The sequence below is a fragment of the Aegilops tauschii genome, chromosome 3, assembly GCF_002575655.3.
Source record: "Aegilops tauschii subsp. strangulata cultivar AL8/78 chromosome 3, Aet v6.0, whole genome shotgun sequence".
Lineage (NCBI taxonomy): Eukaryota > Viridiplantae > Streptophyta > Magnoliopsida > Poales > Poaceae > Aegilops > Aegilops tauschii.
Window position 1 is genome coordinate 261,895,584 of NC_053037.3, and position 23,020 is coordinate 261,918,603.

At 46.0% G+C, this 23,020-nt stretch overlaps 2 non-coding genes and 1 pseudogene across 2 annotated transcripts; all 3 read left to right on the top strand.

Annotated features, from left to right (window-relative positions):
- The first annotated feature begins 8,800 nt into the window (after nt 1-8,800).
- On the top strand, nt 8,801-8,897 carry LOC120962200 (small nucleolar RNA R64/Z200 family). The gene has a single exon (XR_005753043.1). It is a non-coding gene; the product is annotated as a small nucleolar RNA R64/Z200 family (small nucleolar RNA).
- An 84-nt stretch (nt 8,898-8,981) lies between these two features.
- LOC120962195 (small nucleolar RNA Z199) lies at nt 8,982-9,062 on the top strand. The gene has a single exon (XR_005753041.1). It is a non-coding gene; the product is annotated as a small nucleolar RNA Z199 (small nucleolar RNA).
- A 174-nt stretch (nt 9,063-9,236) lies between these two features.
- Nucleotides 9,237-9,315, top strand: LOC120962197 (small nucleolar RNA Z199; annotated as a pseudogene).
- The last annotated feature ends 13,705 nt before the right edge of the window (nt 9,316-23,020 follow it).

Here is a 23,020-nt window from a genome sequence, read left to right on the forward strand (position 1 = left end):
AGGACATAACACCACCTCAAAAGATAAGGTAGGAAGAATTGCACTTCGGAATGCAAGATGAAGAATGCTTGAACTCCTCAAAACAAAACATGTGTAGAACAACATGTTTATCTTTGAGTATAGCTTGGCGGATCATAGCTTCGAGAGAATTCTTGAAGAACACTTGAAGAATGAAAGGAACCCTTGACGAACCACCATGTAGAGCCTCCATGAAGAACTCCGGTAATAAAGCATGATAAAAAGAAAGAAAAGTTGAAAACACAAGGTGAAGCCTTGCAATGATTTAGATGGAGCTTCGCGACGAGATAATGCAGAAAGCTTGGAACTCCGGAAAAGAAAAAGATGAAGCATCTCGAACCAAGAAATGTGACATGATGAACAACTCTGGAAAGAAGAAACTACATCACTTGGATGAAACCATAATAAGAATTACATTATGCATATCCTTCACCAATTTAAATTGATGACAAGCAACGGATTTGGCATACTACTTATTCTCGTAGAAAGGATTAAGAGAGATATGGCGTAAACTTGAGAAAATTCTTCAACGATCCGCCGGTAGGATTGGAAAGAACGAATGAATTGATATGATAACCAAGGAAGAGAACTCTTGAACGAACCACCGTAAGAATTGAAAATTAACAAAGAAAAGATAAAGAAACACCGGGAAGAATTATAAAAGAACGAAGATACTTTAGAGAATTTAGATACATGAGAACAAAGAGATCATGAACTGATTAGAGGATATTTGAACGATGCGCCGGTAAGATTTGGGGAATGAGATCTGAAAGCTGAGAATGAATAATACTGAGATGATGGGCTCCAGAGAATCAAAATGAAAAGACTCCTGAATTGCTCCGGATGGGTGAAAAGAATTCTCGCAATCAAAACAATTATGAGAGGATGGCATCAAGCTAGAACCATGAATCTTTGGAAGAAAGGATAAGAATTTGGAGGAGAAACTCTTCTTTGGTCTTCAAAATCCGAGAATGACGACGAGAAACACCACCATGAATTGTTGAGGCACTCCGGAATGAAAATTGGAAAAGTTGAACCAACGATGAAAATAATTTGAAAGATCTTGGAGAAAGACATTTGACTGATGAGAATTCATTCTTACGTCAAACTTCGAAATTAATTGAGAATAACTCAAGAGTCAGGTAAGATCCTGGGAAAAGACCTGTGGTTAGGGCCCACTCAAAAGAAACACCGTTGAAATGATTACTTGAAAAAGAGATAGCACCGGTTGAATTAAATGGCTTGAATGAGGTAACAACCTCGAAATAGTTAGAATTGATGCGGAGTGGAAACACGAATCTTCAGAGATATCTTCAGCACTCCGGAACAATTGAATAGCAAGCGGGGAATGATTAAGAGATATACCGGCATGAGAAAGCATTTGAAAGGAGGAAAGGGATATAATCAACACTGAAAGCTTCAATTGAATCCACCGTAAAAGAATACGAGAATGAAGAATGATAAACTTGAAGCTTCCTGAGCATCTTCCTGAGAATCACCAGATAAGAACATTGATGGAAAAGAATGGAGAAACTTCACATCCATAAATGGATACATGATTAAGAAATCTGAGTCCTTGAGGAAAGAGGGTGGGAGGGCGGGAAAAACAAAGACAACTTGGGACGGATGAAGCAAACACTGTTGCAAAGAACTGAGAATTGATCTCGCGAATGTTGAAAAGATCGGGTCCACTTGAAAAAGAGCACATCGGTTGGAAAAGAATTTGCATGACAATCTCGATGATCAAGAAGGATTGGTATTCACATAGAAGTATGAGAACACCGCTTAGGAAAGGTATGGAATCAACACTTGACTTCGAAGCAACTCGAATACCACAAACCAAAACAAAACAAAGGATTGGCTCGTAGAATAAGCCGGAAACAAACATATGATAGAGATTTCGCCCAAAGTGTTCGTGATGAGGCCCCACCGGCACGACGTACAGCGGACGTCACGAATGACAAACAAGACGTCCCCGAATCGGCATAGCCAAGGATTCTTTAAGACGCCTCGCGACCACTGTAAATCGACCGTGAAAAGCGAACCACTAGACGTTGGACCCCAATCTCAAATCATACATCTGTCGAAAAGATATTCTAGGAGCTACTTGAATTCCCACCTATAAACTCCCGAAACTTTCTGGTTATGCAATCAGGTGTTGGGGATACAGGGGACGCAATATATCTCACCCAAACTAACAATACCTAGATCCAGCTGTATCCATCCGTCAACACATAACCAAGAAACCTTCGAAAATCGTGTACCTCAACCTTCGAAAAGCATCCGTTATACGAGTTATGGCAATACTCCCGAATCCCGCCCCAGTACTGGGTGGCGTCGAGGTGATCTCACCAACAACTGCATAAATGAGATTTTCGATGTCGGCGAAACTCAGGTATTCCAGAACTGCAACGATAAAATTGTGACGACAACACCTCGGAGCTCAACTCCCCGGGACACTGCCACAACCCCTAAATGTCAGGAGGCACCAAGAACAATGTTCTCGTCACAAAACCATCAAAACGATTCCAAGATACCCCGCGTGATCCAAAATTTTTTTAGTGAAATTTGAGGAGAGGAAAGTCAAAACATCTACGCCAGGAGGCCTCACCAGAGCGACGAAGGGACTGAGGAGTAAAAAGAATCCTACTCTCCAATATATAATCCTAAGACTCAAAACATTTTGTTCTAGACTCAACGACGTCAGCAATTCGATCAAGCAGGGGGCTCCTAAGTCGGGGATGGCTCTGATACCAACTTATAACACCCACGATGCGGCTATATCTCCCACGTGTCGAGGCACGACTTAGAGGCATAACCGCATTGTAGGTTTTGTCGCAAGAAGGGTCATCTTCATACAATCCCATGTAATGAACAAGAATGGGGTAAAGAGAGTTGGCTTACAATCGCCACTTCACACAATACTTAAATAAATCATACATCAATCAGAGTACACACATAGACCGACTACGGTCAAAGCCAAAAGAAAAGAAGATAACCCAACTGCTAGATCCCCGATCGTCCCAACTGGGCTCCTCTACTGATCAACAGGAAACGAAACATAGTAACGACCAAGGTCCTCGTCGAACTCCCACTTGAGTTCGGTAGCATCACCTGCACTGGTATCGTCGGCACCTGCAACTGTTTTGGTAGAATCTGTGAGTCACGAGGACTCAGCAATCTCACACCCGCGAGATCAAGACTATTTAAGCTTATAGGAAGGATGGGGTAATGAGGTGGAGCTGCAGCAAGCACTAAGCAAATATGGTGGCTAACATACGCAAATAAGAGCGAGAAGAGGAGCAACGCAACGGTCGAGAAGCTAGAAGTGATCAAGAAGTGATCCTGAAACTACTTACGTCCAAACATAACCCAAAACCGTGTTCACTTCCCGGACTCCGCCGAAAAGAGACCATCACGGCTACACACGGTTGATGCATTTTAATTAAGTCAAGTGTCAACTTCTCTACAACCGGACATTAACAAATTCCCATCTGCCACTTAACCGCGGGCACGGCTTTCGAAAGATAATACCCTGCAGGGGTGTCCCAACTTATCCCATGATAAGCTCTCACGATCAACGAAGGATATTCCTTCTCCCGTGAAGACCCGATCAGTCTCGGAATCCCGGTTACAAGACATTTCGACAATGGTAAAACAAGTCCAGCAAAGCCGCCCGATGTGCCGACAATCCCGATAGGAGCTGCACATATCTCGTTCTCAGGGCAACACCGGATGAGCACTACGTACAACTAAAACCAGACCTCAAGTTTCCCCGAGGGGGCGCTGCAAGTGGCTCTAGTTCGGACCAACACTTAGAGAAGCATTGGCCCCGGGGGGGCTAAATAAAGATGACCCTCGGGTTGGCCGACCCAAGGGAAGGGGTAATAGGTTGTTAGGAAAATGTAAAACCAAGGTTGGGCCTTGCTGGAGGAGTTTTATTCAAAGCGAACTGTCAAGGGGTTCCCATAACACCCAACCGCGTTAGGGACGCAAAATCCGGGAACATAATACCGATATGACGGAAACTAGGGCGGCAAGAGTGGAACAAAACACCAGGCATAAGGCCGAGCCTTCCACCCTTTACCAAGTATATAGATGCATTAATTAAAATAAGAGATATTGTGATATCCCAACATATCCATGTTCCAACATGGAACAAACTTCAGCTTCACCTGCAACTAGCAACGCTATAAGAAGGGCTGAGCAAAAGCGGTAACTTAGCCAAACAACGGTTCGCTAGGAAAGGATGGTTAGAGGCTGGACATGGCAATATGGGAGGCATGATATAGGAAGTGGTAGGTAGCGCGGCATAGCAATAGAGCGAACAACTAGCAAGCAAAGATAGAAGTGATTTCGAGGGTATGGTCATCTTGCCTGAGATCCCGCAAGGAAGAAGAACGAGTCCAAGAAGAAGACGAACGGGCGTAGTTGAACGAATCCTCACAACTCCGAAACGAAACCGAAGCTAACCAGAGAAGCAAACCGGAAAGAAGCAAACAACATGGTAAACAACCATCACATCAACATGGCACGGTGCACAATCAAGTATGATGCATGTCCGGTTTAAATAGGCATGGCATGGCAAAGTGCAACAAACAACACTACAAATTAAGTGGAGCTCAATATGCAACGACTTGCATATTGACGAAACACCACATCAATTATTTAGTTCTCTCTCAGTTATGTACCCAACAATATTAAATGTTGGTTAACATGGCAAGAGATGAAGCATAAGTAAACTAACTATTTAGGCAAGTTTAAATGAGGCCGGAAACAACAAACAACAATTCCGGAAAATCCTCATATGCATATTTTGAATTTGCTACTGTTCTGCCCTAAACCATATTTTAGAGTTGTTAAACATGCAAAGTAATGCCACCATGTTAAACTAGACATTTTCCAAGCAAGTTACATATATAGTTTATTTAAATCCGAGTTACGGTTAATTAGTTATGAAATAAAGCATTTTAGCATGGCATTTAGGCAAATTAATGCAAACAACAAGTTAGACATTTTTAACATGGATGAAAGTTGCATATTATGAAACTAGATGAAATTCTAAGCACTTTATATGTTTACATCATTTTAATATGATGCATGGTTCATGAGTTATATGCATGAAGTTTAGGGTCCAATCTGTAAATATGCAGTGCACTGGTTAATTAGAAAAACATTCCGCGAAAAAAAACGTGACTCGGGCCGAATCTGGCTGGCCCAACATGCACAGGAGAGGGGCGGGAGGAGCTGCTCACCCATGGGCCAAGCCCAGCTGGATAGGAGGCGGTCCAAGCGTCGCAGATCTGGGCTTCGGGCGAGCTTGCGGCCCAGGAGGCTGGCCACGCTGGCGCGGTCGAGGACGGGGTCAACGCGGGCGAGGCTCTCGTTTCCCTCGCGTACAGAGACGAGCGGGCGAGGCAGAAGCAGGGCACGACGGCGGCAGCGGGGACTTGGCGCACGGCGGCCTCGAGCGGCAGCGGGCTGCAGGGAAGGCCGGCGAGGTCGAGACGGGGCGGATCCGGCTGGCCGCCGCCAGATCCGCGCAACGACGACACGGGTGGAGCTCAGGGGTGGCGTCAGTTCCCTGTGGAAGAAAGACAGGGAGGGAGCATTCAGAGAGAGAGAGAGAGAGAGCAGAGATGGAGAAGGAAGCAAGGTGAGGGCAGGCGCGGCTTCGGTCGACCTGCTGGTCGGGTGCTGGTTGTGGCAGAGGCTCGGGGCAAGGAACCTCCAGCGGCGCCATGACCATGGAGAGGTGGCTGGAGGCGGTGGGTTCCTGGATCCGATCGAGATGGGGAAGGGCGGCCGGCGTGGTCGTCTCCTCATGGACCCAAGGCGGGGTGGAGTAGAGCTTGGGGAAGCCGTGGCGTGGGGTCGACGGCCATGAGGTCCTTGCAAGAGAAACGAGGGAGGGAGATGAGTCCCAGAAGAGGGAGCAACGGGAGAAGAAGAGGCGCGCAACGGGTGCTGCCTGGGTGGCGAAGGCGTCGGCAGGAGGAGATGGCTCGCCGACGTTGGAGAGGACGAGCTCCAATGGCGGCTGTCCTTGGCGGCGGTGGTGGTCCTGCAGGCGAGGTCCGGTACGAGACGATGCAGACGGAAGGCTGCAAGGAACTCCATGGGAGGCGTCGGGCGCTCCTGTCTGAACAGAGAAAGATAGACAGGGAGGTGAGACGAGGAAGGCAGAGAAACCACAGGAGGAGGAGAAGGGCAGCAAAGCTTATCTCGTGGTCGCCGGCAGCGGCGCCGGTCGCCGGACGACGAGGCGAGGTAGAGGAGCCAGGGGAGGCTCGGACGGCTACAGGCGCGAGAAGACGAGCTCGGGTGGCTGCGGCTGTAGGGGTGGATCGAGCAGAGAACGGTGAGGTTGGTCGGGGATGGATTTTTGGATCGGCTCTGGGGGGATCCCGAGAGAGAGTGGCGGCGGCGCTAGGGTAGGATCCCTAGAAATTAGGTGGTTTGCCTAGATATATATATAGTAGGTGGATTTAATTTAGGGGTATATCGTCCCTCCGATCGTAATCGGACGGTCGAGAATAAATAGTTTAGGAGAGTCAAACGAGAAATCGTTGATGATTTAGGGATGTTAGGGGATGATCCGGACCCATCGGTAACAACAACCCGTGTCGGGTTCGGGAAAGCTTTCAGACGCGCGCGAGGGGTGGTCTGAGAAGGGTCGACAAAGACAAAGTGTTTGATAAAAGGCCCCGGAGAAGACAAGAGAGAAACGAACAGCAAGGTTGCAAGTGTGGTTGGTCTCGAAATGGTCAACGAAGGCAGGGGAACGCGGCAACTACGAACGACTACTAGTTTTAAGAAAAACATGCGGATACAATGCGTATGATGACATGATGAAATGCAACAACAACAAAATAAAACACACGATGGTTACGCAAAACATGGAAGGCGTCTGGAGCGTCGGTCTCAGGGCGTTACAAAGTACCTCCGCGCGATCGCCGCCAAGGTACTACTCTCCTGCTGCTTCCGCGCGCAACTACAACAATAGGCCATGTGGTTGCGTATGTAGATATGCTTGGATAGGTGAGATTGGTCGAGTTGTATTTTACCAAATATGGAGTTGCAGCTACCGGTGCGTAGTGGGATCTGAGCATGGGATCGGAACTGAACCATCACATGGCGTTGTAGTTAGGCTGGCTTCTCAGATGGAACATGCCTTTGCCTAGTTCTGGGTTGGTGAACATGGTCTTCTTAGCTATGCTTATTTTCTGTTTTAATGTCTGTATCAGTTCCCCCTGCCATTAAGGGCATCACTAAGAAGTCTGAATCAAGTTCCCCAATGATTGTCAGCTTATTTTCCATGGAGTGGAATTTGAGTTCTGAGCCTCAAATTATCAGGAAAGTTGCAGTCCCTTCTGCAACAACTTTATAAATCCAATATCTTATTACAAATCCATTTGTCCTGTTAGATCTTAAACCTTCGCAAGCTTGGATGATATGATCTATTATGTGAGCATTTTACTAAATCCTTCTGTTACCTCCATTTGTGTTTTATGATAAACTGATGTGTAACAGTTTGCATAGAAGCAATTATCTTTCTCTGTATTCAACGGTGAATTATATAACTGAGATTTATTTTGGCAGGTCAGTGCTGCTAATGAACGAATGCTAGGAGGGGGAGGTGTTGATGGAGGTATAAACTAGCTTCCGACGAGATGGTGTGTATTGTACATACCCCTCTGTGATTTATGCACTTCACATGCATTTTCCCCATCACCCACCAATCGTAACATGCTAGTTGTATGTGCTGCAGCCATTCTTGCACTTGATTTCAAATCCGAGTGTGGTTTGTTTCTCTACAATATTTTGGAGTGTGGGCTATTCGATCTGACGCGGCTCGTCGACGCAGGGTGATCGAGGAGAGGGGAGAGGCCTGGGCGAGTGGACCGGTCCGATCGGTCAGGGTGGCGACCAAGGAGCTGAGGATGTCGAGGAGGGCAGTGAACCCCGGCGGTCATGGAAAGGCGGCTGGACATGTGTAGGTGCCTCGTCAACCCGTGAACTCTCACAGGATAATTAATCCGGTTCCCTTTTGATCTCTTCGCATCAATTCTGCCGCACATCCCAGTAATCCTAGATTAATTTGGTTCTTTTGTTTTACTTATTGCAGGTGACACTGCTCTGGCCATTTCTGCGGCTTATGGGATGCCTGCTATCACGAGATATCTCCTGGGTCGTGGTGCTGATCCAACTTGGACGGTGGAACAAAGAAACAATGAGTTTTTGTGCGACAACTTTGAGGATTGGATTATAACGTGAATTGGTTTCTGATACTCTGTCGCTCAAGTGTTAATTCTAGTCTTGTTTGCTCACCATTCGATGACTTTTGCTATTATTATAGTAGGCGCAATCAGCATGACTTCTTATGTGTTTCTTTCGCTATTATTATAGTAGGAGGTTGCTATTCTTTTATTAGAACAAACATGAAATTGGTTGCTCTATTAGGCAACTCATTTTTTTTGTGCTATTTCCTGGAGCTTCGAGTGAAGAGTAGGCTTGCAATGCCTGCCTTTTTTGTGTGCTATTTTTTTGTGTGCTATTCCCTAGTTTGGGATTTTCTCCCAATTGCTAGGCATCTAGTTCCTATACTAATATACTTGTACTGCTCATGCTGCTGTTGCTAGTGTTGTAGCACAACACAACACTTCTAGTTCCTATACTAATATACTTGTACTGCTCATCCAACTCTACTGATAAATGTTTACACTGTTAATTATTGGTGAATGGTGATGTCTGTAGTCACGAGATCCTTTCCGCGGTTTGCAAAATGCTGTGATGAATCATGAAATCTACGACGTATGTCAGACTTCAGAGATGCCATTTGTCATTGATGAGAAGATATTTCATATTCTGAGCAATAATGTTTGCATTTCATATTGATAGTTGCCAAACTATAAATTGTTATAGCCTTTTTTCTTGCTGTCGATGCATGCTTATATGTTTGAGGGTCAAGTGATGAGGAATAAACCATAATATGATGGAGCTCTTCTCCTCTGATTCTTAGTATTTAAGTCTCTGATGGTACCTCAACACCCTGATATGTTTGTGGCTTTCTATGCTATCCACATACTGAAGGAAGTCCTGCTATCTTCACGACAAATATAATTTTGCTTGAACGAGTTTATAAATTGAACTATCTCCACAACAAAGATATTTACCATTTGTAGTTCCAATCTAAAGTGTTGCTTGATTTCATTTGTGGTTCAAGTGATGATGAGAAACTGCAACAATATGACAGGAGTTACACTCTTGTGATTCATAGTTTAAAGTCTGATTATTTCTTATCTTCAAGTAACCGTTGTATTGTGAAATGCAATGCTACTCACGTTCTTGTTTTCTTACGAATTGCTTGATGCAATTTCTAGGATGGGTTTCTTTGACATTGAGGGAGTATTGTCTTATTACTTGTATATCCATCAGCTGTTACTGTGCCTTTGTGGCGCAGTCTGAATCTCTGTAGACCGATCATATCTGAAGCATGAGCCAAGCACAACATGTCTACAGTTTCAGAACGGAAAACCAATCATGCTATAAGTATTAAGCAACTCCATTGCAGTCTAATTTGTTCAGAATGGAGATGCAAACTTTGGTTGGTTTGCATCATACCTTATAGCCATATATATATATAAAGCTTCCATTTAACGTCCGAAGAATGCATACCTGATTTGAGTTAGACTCTAGTCTTGACTATTTTATGTAGGTGGCAACTGACAAGAGTTTCAGTCTAGCTCATCTGAAGTTTCTCTGTATGCAGGAGGGCGAGCTGGAGGAGCTTGAGAAGGGCGTGGAGCCTGCGTGGGAAAGCTTGGTCCACCTGCTCAAGCGCATCGTCGACAGGCTGAACGTCGTTGACCACATCAAGGCCGTCAAGGACTCGCCCGACCTCCGTGCCGCCGTCGAGGATGTCCAGGTAGTCTCTTCTTCTGTCACATTGCCTGTGATCTGGACGAACGAAGTCGTTGATTGGTTAGCGCATCATCAGATGATGATGTTGTCTCTGTATTTCTTCTTACTCCATGAATTAATCCTGATGAATGCTACTTGTTTTGCACAAGCTGACAAGGACACTAGCTAGAGTGCACTGCTGCTCCTCTTCTTGCATGCAACATAATCTGAAATTCATTCAGTTCCACTGTGCGTAAACACTATAGTGTACAACTATCAACTTGTTTCACTATTCAGTTTGTCACCCATTCAGCTTACTTACTGGGGCATCTTTCTTGTAAGAGTTTACTTAAAATAGATTGTAGTTTCTTTCTTGTTTGTTTTGATACCCATATACCTGCCCTGTATTAGCTCTTTCCTTTTGTGCACGTTAATTCAGTGTTTGTGTTGATTTGATGCCAATGTTCAGAAACAAGATTTTTTATGGATGGGTTTATGTGTTCTGCTGGTATATATGCACGCTAGTATATATGCACACGAATTGGCCTTCATTATTTTGTATCTAGTGTTAGATATATGCTGTTAGATTTGCTTTCATTTTGTACCTAACTATTTTGTTCTATAACATGCAGATGCCGGCGTTTCATGTTTCGTCGCGAGCATCAAGACGAAGAAGTCGGAAGAAGCATAGTTCAAGCTCATCGGAGCTAGTTCAAGGAGTAATGAAGCCCTTGATGCTAATCCGTATTGGAACAAATTGAAGCACGAACTGTGACATATAGAGCTTGTTATACTGTAGAGCTTGATGCTCATCGGCTCATGTGACATATTGTACACCTGTAGAGCTTGTTATACTATGATCGCATTTGTATGTGTTGATGTAACAGATTGTTGCTTCTTGTTATTTGAAGTATTACACCTGTTTTCTGTCTATTTTGATTTAAATATTGGTTGTTTAATTATTGGCATATAGAAATCTGAGGAACATGACCATGACAACAAGGACCCACAAACCAAAAACGGACATTTGGGACCCGCTTATCAGAATCTGACAATTGGGATCCATTTGAAAAAGGAAAAAGAAGGGCCACAACCCAAAAATAAAAAGGCCGAATTATAGGGCCTGGCCCGTATAGCTTACCCAAATTGAAAGAAAAACAACAACAAATGGGCTGAATTAATGGGCTCGGCCCATATAAACACCCAATTGGACCGGGCCGATTTTAATTTTTGACCTTTTCAATTGGTCGCAATTTTGCCACGTCAGATTGCCATGTCGGATCCGACGTGGCCTGGGCAGATAGCCAGTGACCAAAACAAAAGGTCATGGGTTCAACGACCTTCTGAGAGAAGGTCGTTAATTTCAGTTTACGACCGCCAGCTTTTGACCTTCTGTTTTTGGTCACAAAAAGTTCGCAAATGAAAAACTATGACCTTTCAGCGGCCATAGTGAGGGTCACAAGTTGACATATTTATTGTAGTGAAGATGATGACGGCCATATCATGTCACATATTTTGATTGCATGTGATGTTTATCTTTTATGCATCTTATTTTGCTTAGTACGGTGGTAGCATTATAAGATGATCCCTTACTAAAATTTCAAGATATAAGTGTTCTCCTTGAGTATGCACCATTGCGACAGTTCGTCCTGCCGAGACACCACGTGATGATCGGGTGTGATAAGCTCTATGTTCACATACAACGGTTGCAAGACAGTTTTGCAGATGCAGAATACTCGGGTTAAACTGGACGAGCCTAGCATGTACAGACATGGCCTCGGAACACTGGAGACCGAAAGGTCGAACGTGAATCATATAGTAGATATGATCAACATAGAGATGTTCACCATTGAAAACTACTCCATCTCACGTGATGATCGGACATGGTTTATTTGATATGCATCACGTGATCATTTAGACGACTCGAGGGATGTCTACCTAAGTGGGAGTTCTTAAGTAATTTGATTAATTGACTTAATTTATCATGAACTTAGTTCTGATAGTATTTGCATATCTATGTTGTAGATCAATAGCTCGCGTATAGCTCCCCTATTTTATTTTTGATATGTTCCTAGAGAGAACTAAGTTGAAAGATGATAGTAGCAATGATGCAGACTGGGTCCGTGATCTGAGGATTATCCTCATTGCTGCACAGAAGTATTATGTCCTTGATGCACCGCTAGGTGACAGACCTATTGCACGAGCAGATGCATACGTTATGAACGTTTGACAAGCTCGGTATGATGGCTACTTGATATTTTAGTGCACCATGCTTTACGGCTTAGAACCGGGACTTCAAAAATGTTTTGAACGCCATGGAGCATATGAGATGCCAAGAGCTGAAAATGATATTTTAGACTCATGCCCGTGTTAAGAGGTATGAAGCCTCTGACAAGTACTTTGCCTACAAGATGGAGGAGAATAGCTCAACTAGTGAGCATGTGCTCAGATTGTCTGGGTACTACAATCGCTTGAATCAAGTGGGAGTTAATCTTCCAGATAAGATAGTGATTGAGAGAGTTCTCTAGTCACTATCACCAAGTTAGTAGAACTTTGTGATGAACTATAATATGCAAGGGATAACGAAAACGATCCCCAAGCTCTTCGCGATGTTGAAATCGGCGAAGGTAGAAATCAAGAAATAGCATCAAATGTTGATGGTTAACAAGACCACTACTTTCAAGAAAAAGGGCAAGGGAAAGAAAGGGAAGTTCAAGAAGAATGGAAAGCAAGTAGCCACTCCCGTGAAGAAGCCCAAAGCTAGACCCAAACCTGAAACTAAGTGCTTCTACTGCAAAGGAAATGGTCACTGGAAGCAGAACTGCCCCGAAAACTTGGAGGATAAGAAGGATGGCAAAGTGAACAAAGGTATATTTGATATACATGTTATTGATGTGTACTTTACTAGTGTTCATAGTAGCCCCTGGGTATTTGATACCGGTTCAGTTGCTAAGATTTGTAACTCGAAAGAGGAGTTGCAAAATTAACAGATACTAGTTAAAGAGCGAGGTGACAATGTGTGTTGGAAGTGATTCCAAGGTTGATAAGATCACCATCGCACACTCCCTTTACCTTCGGGATTAGTGTTGAACCTAAAATAAATGTTATTTGGTTTTTGCGTTGAGCGTGAATATGATTGGATCATGTTTATTGCAATACGGTTATTCATTTAAGTCAAAGAATAATTGTTGTTCTGTTTACATGAATAAAACCTTCTATGGTCATACACCCAATGTATCTCGATCATAGTGATACACATATTATAATATTGATGCCAAAAGATGCAAAGTTTATAATGATAGTGCAACATATTTGTGGCACTGCCATTTAGGTCATATTGGTGTAAAGCGCATGAAGAAACTCCTTGCAGATGGACTTTTGGAATCACTTGATTATGAATAATTTGATGCTTACGAACCATGCCTCATGGGCAGGATGACTAAAACTCTGTTCTCCGGAACAATGGAGCGAGCTACTGACTTGCTGGAAATAATACATACCGATGTATGCGGTGCGATGAGTATTGAGGCTCGCGGCGGCTATCGTTATTTTCTGACCTTCACAGATGATTTGAGCAGATATGGGTATATCTACTTACTGAAACACAAGTCTGAAACATTTGAAAAGTTCAAAGAATTTCAGAGTGAAGTGGAGAATCATCATAACAAGAAAATAAAGTTTCTACAATCTGATCATGGAGGCGAATATTTGAGTTACGAGTTTGGACTTCATTTAAAACAATGTGGAATAGTTTCACAACTCACGCCACCTGGAACACCATAGCGTAATGGTGTGTCCGAACGTCGTAATCGTACTTTATTAGATATGGTGCGATCTATGATGTCTCTTACCGATTTACCACTATCATTTTGGGGTTATGCATTAGAGACAACTACATTCACTTTAAATAAGGCACCGTCTAAATCCGTTGGGACGACACCGTATGAATTGTGGTTTGGCAAGAAACCTAAGCTGTCGTTTCTTAAAGTTTGGGGTTGCGATGCCTATGTGAAAAAGCTTCAGCCTGATAAGCTCAAACCCTGATCGGAGAAGTGCATCTTCATAGGATACCCAAAAGAAACTGTTGGGTACACCTTCTATCACAGATCCAAAGGCAAGATTTTTGTTGCTAAGAATGGATCCTTTCTAGAAATGGAGTTTCTTTCAAAAGAAGTGAGTGGGAGGAAAGTAGAACTTGATGATGTAATTGTACCTTCTCTCGAATTGGAAAGTAGCTCATCACAGAAAACCGTTCCCGTGATGCCTACACCAACTAGAGAGGAAGCTAATGATAATGATCATGAAACTTTAGATCAAGTTACTACCAAACCTTGTAGGTCAACCAGAGCACGTTCCGCACCAGAGTGTTATGGTAATCCTGTTCTGGAAGTCATGTTACTAGACCATGACGAACCTACAAACTATGAGGAAGCGTTGATGAGCCCAGATTCCGCAAAATGGCTTGAGGCCATGAAATCTGAGATAGGATCCATGTATGAGAATAATGTATGGCTTTGGTTGACTTGCCCGATGATCGGCAAGCCATAGAGAATAAATGGATCTTCAAGAAGAAGACTGACGCTGATGGTAATGTTACTGTCTACAAAGCTCGACTTGTTGCGAAAGGTTTTTAACAAGTTCAAGGACTTGACTACGATGAGACCTTCTCACCTGTAGCGATGCTTAAGTCTGTCCGAATCATGTTAGCAATTGCGGCATTTTATGATTATGAAATCTAGCAAATGGACGTCAAAACTGCATTCCTTAATGGATTTCTTAAAGAAGGGTTGTATATGTTGGGGATTGTTGCAGAAATTAAAAATTTTCTACGCATCACCAAGATCAATCTATGGAGAGACTAGCAACGAGAGAGAGGCGAGTGCATCTTCATACCCTTGAAGATCGTGATGCGGAAGCGTTACAAGAACGCAGATGAAGGAGTCGTACTCGTAGCGATTTAGATCGCGGTTGATTCTGATCTAAGCGCCGAACGACGGCGCCGCCGCGTTCAACACACGTACAGCCCGGGGACGTCTCCTCCTTCTTGATCTAGCAAGGGGGGAGGAGAAGTTGAGGGAGAGCTCCGGCAGCACGACGGCGTGGTGGCGGTGGAGCTCGTGGTTCTCCGGCAGAGCTTCGATAAGCGCTACGGAGGAGGAGAAGGTGTAGGAAGGGGGAGGGCTGCGCCAGGAGAAGGGGTGCGTTGTCGTCCCACCCCCCACTATTTATAGGGGAAGGGGAGAGGGAGCCGGCCCCCTAGATCCATCTAGAGGGGGGCGGGGGCGGCGGCCCCTAGGGTTTCCACCTAAGGGGGCGGCGGCCCCTGGGGGGCGGCTACCCCCTAGGGTTTCCAACCCTAGGCGCCTTGGGCCCTTGGGGGGAGGGGGCGCACCAGCCCACTAAGGGGCTGGTTCCCACGCAACTACAACACATTAGGTCCTTCGGGGCAGGTGGACCCTCCCGGTGGACCCCCGGAACCCCTTCGGTGGTCCTGGTACAATACCGATAAACCCCAAAACCTTTCCGGTGACTGAAACTGGACTTCCCATATATAAATCTTCACCTCCGGACCATTCCGGAACTCCTCGTGACGTCCGGGATCTCATCCGGGACTCCGAACAACTTTCGGTAACCACATACAATTCCCATTACAACTCTAGCGTCACCGAACATTAAGTGTGCAGACCCTATGGGTTCGGGAACAATGCAGACATGACCGAGACATCTCTCCAGCCAATAACCAACAGCGGGATCTGGATACCCATGTTGGCTCCAACATGTTCCACGATGATCTCATCGGATAAACCACGATGTCAAGGATTCAGTCAATCCCGTATACGATTCCCTTTGTCTACCGGTATAGCACTTGCCCGAGATTCGATCGTCGGTATACCGATACCTTGTTCAATCTCGTTACAGAAAGTCTCTTTACTCGTTCCGTAACGCATCATCCCGTGACCAACCCCTTAGCCACATTGAGCTCATTACGATGATGTCTTACCGAGTGGGCCCAGAGATACCTCTCCGTCATACGGAGTGACAAATCCCAGTCTTGATTCGTGCCAACCCAATAGATACTTTCGGGGATACCCGTAGTGTACCTTTATAGCCACCCAGTTACGTTGTGACGTTTGGCACACCCAAAGTACCCTTACGGTATCCGGCAGTTGCACAATCTCATGGTCTAAGGAAAAGATACTTGACATTAGAAAAGCTTTAGCGGACAAACTACACGATCTTGTGCTATGCTTAGGATTGGGTCTTGTCCATCACATCATTATCCTAATGATGTGATCCCGTTACCAATGACATCCTATGTCCATGTGACACCCAAAATTTTATTTGGCTTTTTCAAAACTTTTCCTTGTTTTGAGGGAGGTGATTTGAACTTTTCTTCTAAAAGAACTCTCCCTCTCAAAATATTTTCTTTTATGACTAGTGCTTCATTTTTGGATTCACTCAAAACTTGATTTTGGTCTTGGAGGTTTTCCTCTTTGATTTGGACTCAAACCAAAATGCTTTTCTTTTGGGAAAAATGCCTTTGGAAAATTTCTTTGAAAATACTCTATAGCTTTTGGAATAATCCTTTACCACTTTCAACAATTCTCTCTTGCCATGATCTTAGTGCAAATCCACTCTCCTAACCCTTCCCTCATCTTTGGATCATGTTTTGCATCAAATCCAGCAAGTTGAACCTCCCCATATGATTATTTTCCATTTAAATCTTATCAAAACAATTTCTGTCTCCTATTCTAGCCCTTGGAGATTTACAAAGGAGCTACCATTTCTGTTTTGAGTTTTGCCCCCAAACCAATTCCCCTTCCTAGTCCTTTGAACCCTCAACCAAGATCCATGAAGATCCACTGGTCATCAGTTCAAATTTTTCAAACTATACTTGCTGCAAGTTTGGACCAGATTTGTCAAATTTGGTGAAATTCATTCAAACCTTTCTCCAAAAATTCTGAGTAAAATCAGGCAGCCTCTGGGTGCATTGAGTGGTCACCTCACCAAGTCCCAGCCCCAGGAAAATTTTTCTCCTTGCCAAATCATTCTCTTGAACACCTACTGGACACTGTTACTGTCATTGTTCAGTTAAGTTCAGAAAACAGTTTCAGTGCACTGTCGTTTTCTTCAGTGTTCGATCTCAATCTCGCCAGTGACGCTGTGTCGCCTTGCTCCCCGTCCTCTCCCCCTTGTTCCTGCGCCGCACGATCCCCTGGAGCCTTGCGGACGTCGGCGACGAGCAGGAGGAGGTGCGCCGCCCCGTGACCGACGCCAGCGGCGGCTTTGCGGCCGCCAGAGAGAGGCGCGGCGCAGACGGCGCCACCCAGCGCCGCCCAAGCCACCGGAGCTCGCCGCGTGGCCTTCCACTCCCCAGAACGCGCTGCCACTCTCGTCGTGAACCGCAGGGCGTGGAGCGCGCTCTCTGCCGCCGTCGTGCCCGTGCGGCCACCCCACCGTGGACCGGCGCCATTACGCCAAGACCAACCGAGATTTGCGGGGGAACGGCACCAGTACACCTCACTGATGCTGCCTGGCCACTCAAACCCCTTGCTCAACCACTGCCTCGCCGTAATCGCTCACCGGAGTTTTCCCATTCACGGCCTTCCCCTCGATCAGCCTATAAATAGAGGCCCCGAGCTTCAACTCGAACCCACACCATCTCTGCACTCCACCTAGACCGCGCCAAGCCACTGGAAGAGCCCCGGGGGAGCCTTCTTCCCCGACTCCGGCCGCCGCGACCCGCCACGGGATCCAGCTCGATTCACTCGCGTGCGTGCACCTCTGCCTCCCATCTCTTGCCAGTAGCTCTCTAGTGCATCCCTCTTTCTGACCCGCGCTTCAATTCGAGGTTTGCAGCCACCCACCGGAGTTCTCCACCATCACCCGAGCCGCCGTCCGCCGGAGAAAGTGTCACCGTCGACGTGGTGCTCTCCGACGGTCGAGTCCACCACCCACCGACGCGGAAGGACACGTTGAAGCTCTTGGTACACTCTGATCTCCCTGTCTCGCCGTGGTTCGACGCCGGCGACCTCCGCAGCCTTCGGGCGCCGGCGAGGTTTTTAAACCTGACATGTGGGACCCCCTGTCAGCCTCTCTTCTGTTTCCCCTCGCGAAACGTTTTCTGTTGGCGCCTTCGGGCAAATACGTTTTCCCTTTTGAGCTGGCGCGTTTCTTTCCGAAGCGTTTTCTGTTTTCTCAGTTAAGCCCCTGGAATTTTTCTGTTTCATTACAGATGAGTCCCTGGACAGAAACCTTTATAACTTTTTAATAAAAAGTGATTTTTGAATGATTCTTTTTTTGTCAGTATTGTATTTTACCTAGTTTTTTATAGTATTTATTTGGAAAAAATTTGGAGAAGTTTTTATGCACGCGATGGTTTTCACGTTAGTGCCCGTTTCCGTTATGCCGTAGGTTCCGGAAGAGGTGACGGAGCCGCGAACTTCGCCGAGCTAGACTCCGACTTCTCCGAACCAGGCAAGCATGTTTGAACCTTTGATATGATAAGTGTTTTGCATGTTTGCGTGAGAGGTTGTGCGTGGTATATGAGTGTCAGTGAGTACCTTGTTGCTTGTGAGGCAACTACCCGCATGTTCCAAAGTTGCGATGATCTCTGGTGAGAGATGGCCTAATCATGTGGGGACATGAAGGGCAGCAAGATGGTACTGTTGTAGCATACCAGCCTTGCGTCATCCGACAAATTCCGACGTTAACGTGGACGGAGTCACATTATCGTTCTTCCCCCTTCCGTGCTACCACATGTTTTCTGCCAGAATGCGGTTTAGTAAGTTGGTAACCTCTTTCCGTGTACACACCAAACAGAGGGGCCGGGATGATGGTTCCATGGCCCTGGATTAAAGCCAGTCATCCGGTCAGGGGGCATGGGTGTTTCCGGTTGGGACCGAGAGGGGGCACCCCTTAGAGCGCGCGTATAGAAATTTGATCCCATGCTACGCGAGGTTGTAGCCTCCCCGTCTCAAGGTTTTTTCTTGAACGTTGCCGAGGGTGATTCCTGGCTTCGGAAATGTTGAATGGGTGTGTACTGGTTAGATGTGTTTCTTCCAAAACACCGTAAACGGAACTAGTCCCCGTGACTACAGAAATCCGTTGGCTGTGGTTAAAGTACAAACTCTGCAGAGTCAAATCCTTCCGAGTCAACGTATCCATAGTCAAGTATCGTGATGAGTGTATCTATGTCTATGTCATAATCTCGTGGTATATCTTTCGTTCCGGTAAGCAAGCTTGAGTAGTAGACTTGGCTGAACGTTATTCCTGTGGATGGACTAACCCTGTTGTTTACCTCATGTCTGCTTGTTCTCTTGATATGACTTATAATTCATGAACTACTGAGTTTTGAATATAAGCCCTTTATGTGATGTCGCTCAGACGTCCGACTGTGGCATGTTTGTCTCTTATTTTCTGTTATAAGCCCTTTATGTGATGTCACTCAGACGTCCGACTGTGGCACGCACTGCCTTTATTTTTTGTTATAAGCCCTTTATGTGGTGTCGCCCTGAAGCCTGACTGCGGCATTATTATTCTTGCAGTTTCCGCTCGAGGAGTCATTCAGACCCTTGTTTGGCACCAGTATTACTATTCTTGCAGTTTCCTCTCGAGGAGTCATTCAGACCCTCGTTTGGCACCCAGTATTTAATTTGGGATTTCGGGAGGACTACCGCCCGACTTCTCTGTTATTTTCTCATGCAATTATTGTCTCTATGTCTGAACGCACTTGTTATTCCGTTCTTATGCTTCATGTTTACATTTGTTATATCTTATGTCCGAACTGTCTTGCGAGTACTTTCATAGTACTCACCTGGCTTGTTGGTTTGGCCAGATGTTGACGAAGGCGATCTCTTGGATGAAGAGTTTGATAGCGCGTCCGACGCCTAGAGGAGTCCCAGTCAGTCCTGTGCGATCCCGGATATTGGTCACTTGTATTATATACGCTTCCGCCACCTGCAATAAGTCTCCTCGAGCCTCACTCCGATGCTCGAAGAGCTGTAGTTCTCAGGAGCCATATCACCCACTTCGCGGTGATATTTCCACCATCGTTGTTATCGTGAGTTAGTAGTTATGCCACCCTATCCACCGTTATGTTTTATCGGCATTCATGTAATAAATTGTCGAGCCGTCCCCGCTCAACCTTGTATTATATTCAGTACTCCTGGTATTTTTCTTCTGTGACCAAGATATTGTCTACCAGTGAGAAGGAGTTCTTCTTTACTGGTCCGTAAAAGGGATTGGTCTCTCAATAAATATTTTATTGAAAAACCGGTCGTGACAAGCTTGGTATCAGAGCCAGGCTGACTGTAGGAAGCCACTAGGTGCGATCGCTAATCGGTTATTAGCATCTTTTGTGCTTTTTTAGCATTTTGCAATTGTAGCTATTTTCTGTTGGTCATCATAAATTTATGACATGACTACTCAGAATTTTTGCCTACTTTTGTAGATGGCTGGCAACAGCTATGAGACTCGAGTGTTCACGAACGTGCCCGAGGGGTTTGTCAAACTCCTCGTCTCCATCACCAAGCTCGCGATCGGGCCAGCGGCTCGTCCGGAGTTCACGCTTAATCAACACAAGCTCAACGGCGACGTGTCTATGCACCAAGCTGTGGTGCAATTCAAGGGAGGACGTTCTGCAGCTCGCCACTTCCGTTTTGTGGGAAGGGCCATGCCTACGGAGAGGCATGCCATGCAGATGGCTGCCCGTGAGGCGATAGCTCGTCTTCGGGACATCCTTCCTACGATGAAGACTCGTCGCTACCGCTACCTCCCATGCCACGTGCCATATACCAGTCACTATGCATTCGCCTGCCATCGGGGAGAACGAGATGAAGCCATCGATATGGTTGTGGAGTATCTCAAGGCTCTGGAGGAGTCTTTCGACAACCTCGTGGACGATCTTGTGGCTGCCCGCATGGACTTAGTCCGGGGCGGTCCTGCCTGCAGGAAGCAGCTTCTTCACACAGCACCGCCTCTGACATTCGTCTCGTCTTCAGCCTCTTATGCACCGGCCGTTTTGGCCACTGCTCGCCGTCTGCCTACCACTGAGGAGTTCGACCGAGTCATCACCCCTATTCCAGTCAGAGCTGCACCGCCTGCCGCACCCGCCCTACCACCAGTCGCCCCCGCGCCATCACCACAGCGCAGTGTTGCGCTCCAGGAGCCAGCTAGAGAGGAGGTGGAGGTTGAATCTCCTGGACCACTGAGTCTTGCCCTCGGCAAGGGGAAGGACATCGTCACCATCTCCGACTGAGAGCGCCGAGTAGCCGCGCGTTACGTCTGCTTGTATGTTGTGTTTTATCTGTACGCCAGTTTGTATTAGTGTGTTTGCTGCTTTCCGGAGGAGTACGCTAGTCTAAATAACATGTCAGGAATGTGTACGCGCATCCTGAGTGCTGTATCGTGTGTTTGCTTTTCGCATGTAAGATATATGCTAAGCAGTTCTTCTCCGTGCAAAATCGTTTATGTCTTCTTAAAAACCTTGAGGTCTTTTAAATTGTTGCCTTTGCAAGATTTTCCTTGTATTACACAGTTCTTCTCATGGGTTTTGCAACATAATACCCCAGACTGGAAAAATGTCTCGCCCGTGGACTCGCTCCATGCCCAATCAGCCAGAAGAAGTTTATGGGACACAGACTAGCAACAACTTCACTCTGGGACAGTCCAGTCAACAAGACAGTGAAGCAGCCTTGTCTCAAGTATGCCGTCTCTTCGAACAAAGCCAGCAACAGCACCAAGAGATGATGAATCACGTCATCAATATGGGAAACCACTGTGAACCCTATCAACCGCATTCCAAGTTATCTGAGTTGCAGAAGACTCGCCCTTCAACTTTTTCTCACACCGATAGGCCGCTGGAAGCCGATGACTGGCTTCGTGATGTCGAAAGGAAGCTGATTATTGCTCAGTGTTCAGATCATGAGAAGGTGCTTTATGCACCACACTACCTTACTGGAGCAGCTGCAGCATGGTGGGAGAATTTCTTACACATGCATCCCAGTGAACACAACATCACCTGGGAAGAGTTCAAGGAAGGCTTTCGTGGGGCACACATCCCCAGGAGCGTCATAAAAATCAAGAAGAGATAATTTGACGACCTCAAGCAAAGAGGCATGTCAGTGACAGAATACAACGGTCAGTTTACCCAGCTATCCCGTTATGCCTACGACGAGCATATGACTGAGAGCAAGAAGATGGAAAAATTCCTGGACGGTCTGGCACCAGCCCTAAGATGCCAGTTGGTGGTACACACTTTCCCGGATTTTAAAACTCTGGTTGACAAGGCCATCACCTTGGAGAATGAGCGCCGCAGCCTGGAAGATATCCGTAAGCGGAAAAGGGACAAGACGACCCTCGCTCGCAACAACCGAAGCAAAACTGAGGTCCCAAGGACAGGAGCAAGGAAATCCACAACTACTGATCTAAGGCCCGTCAGGCAGTTTCATGCCAGGGACAAGGAGTTCGCGTACCATCCAGGGGTCACATGCTATGCTTGTGGAGAAGAAGGGCACTATGCTAAACAGTGCCCAAAGCCGAGGAACTCGGCCCCCAAGCCGAACAGTGGTGGAAACAATCCAGCCCCCAAGCGCAACAATTTCAATCCCAACAACAACCACAAGAAGGGTCACCTGAACCATGTGACCAGGGAAGAAGCGCAGGATGCCCCAGACATCATGCTCGGTACGTTCCCTGTCAACACAGTACCCGCCACGGTTTTGTTTGATTCTGGAGCTTCCCATTCGTTCGTTTCGAAGAGTTTTGGTTTGCAACATGGTTTTCCGATACTTCCCTTGGAAAAATCTATGATCATCAAGTCCCACGGAAATAAGCAAATCACTCAGAGTTACTGCCAAGGAGTAATCATTGAGTTTGAAGGACTACAGTTCCAAGCAAATCTCATCGTGTTGGAAAACAAAGGACTGGATGTCATTTTAGGGATGGACTGGTTAACCACCAACAAAGGATTCATTGACTGTTTTAATCGGACCGTGATTCTCACTCACCATCACGGCAAGACAATAAAGGTTACAGCTCAAGAAAGGCCACAGTCACGGCAACCAAAACTAAATAAAGTGGACATTTCAGAACTGAG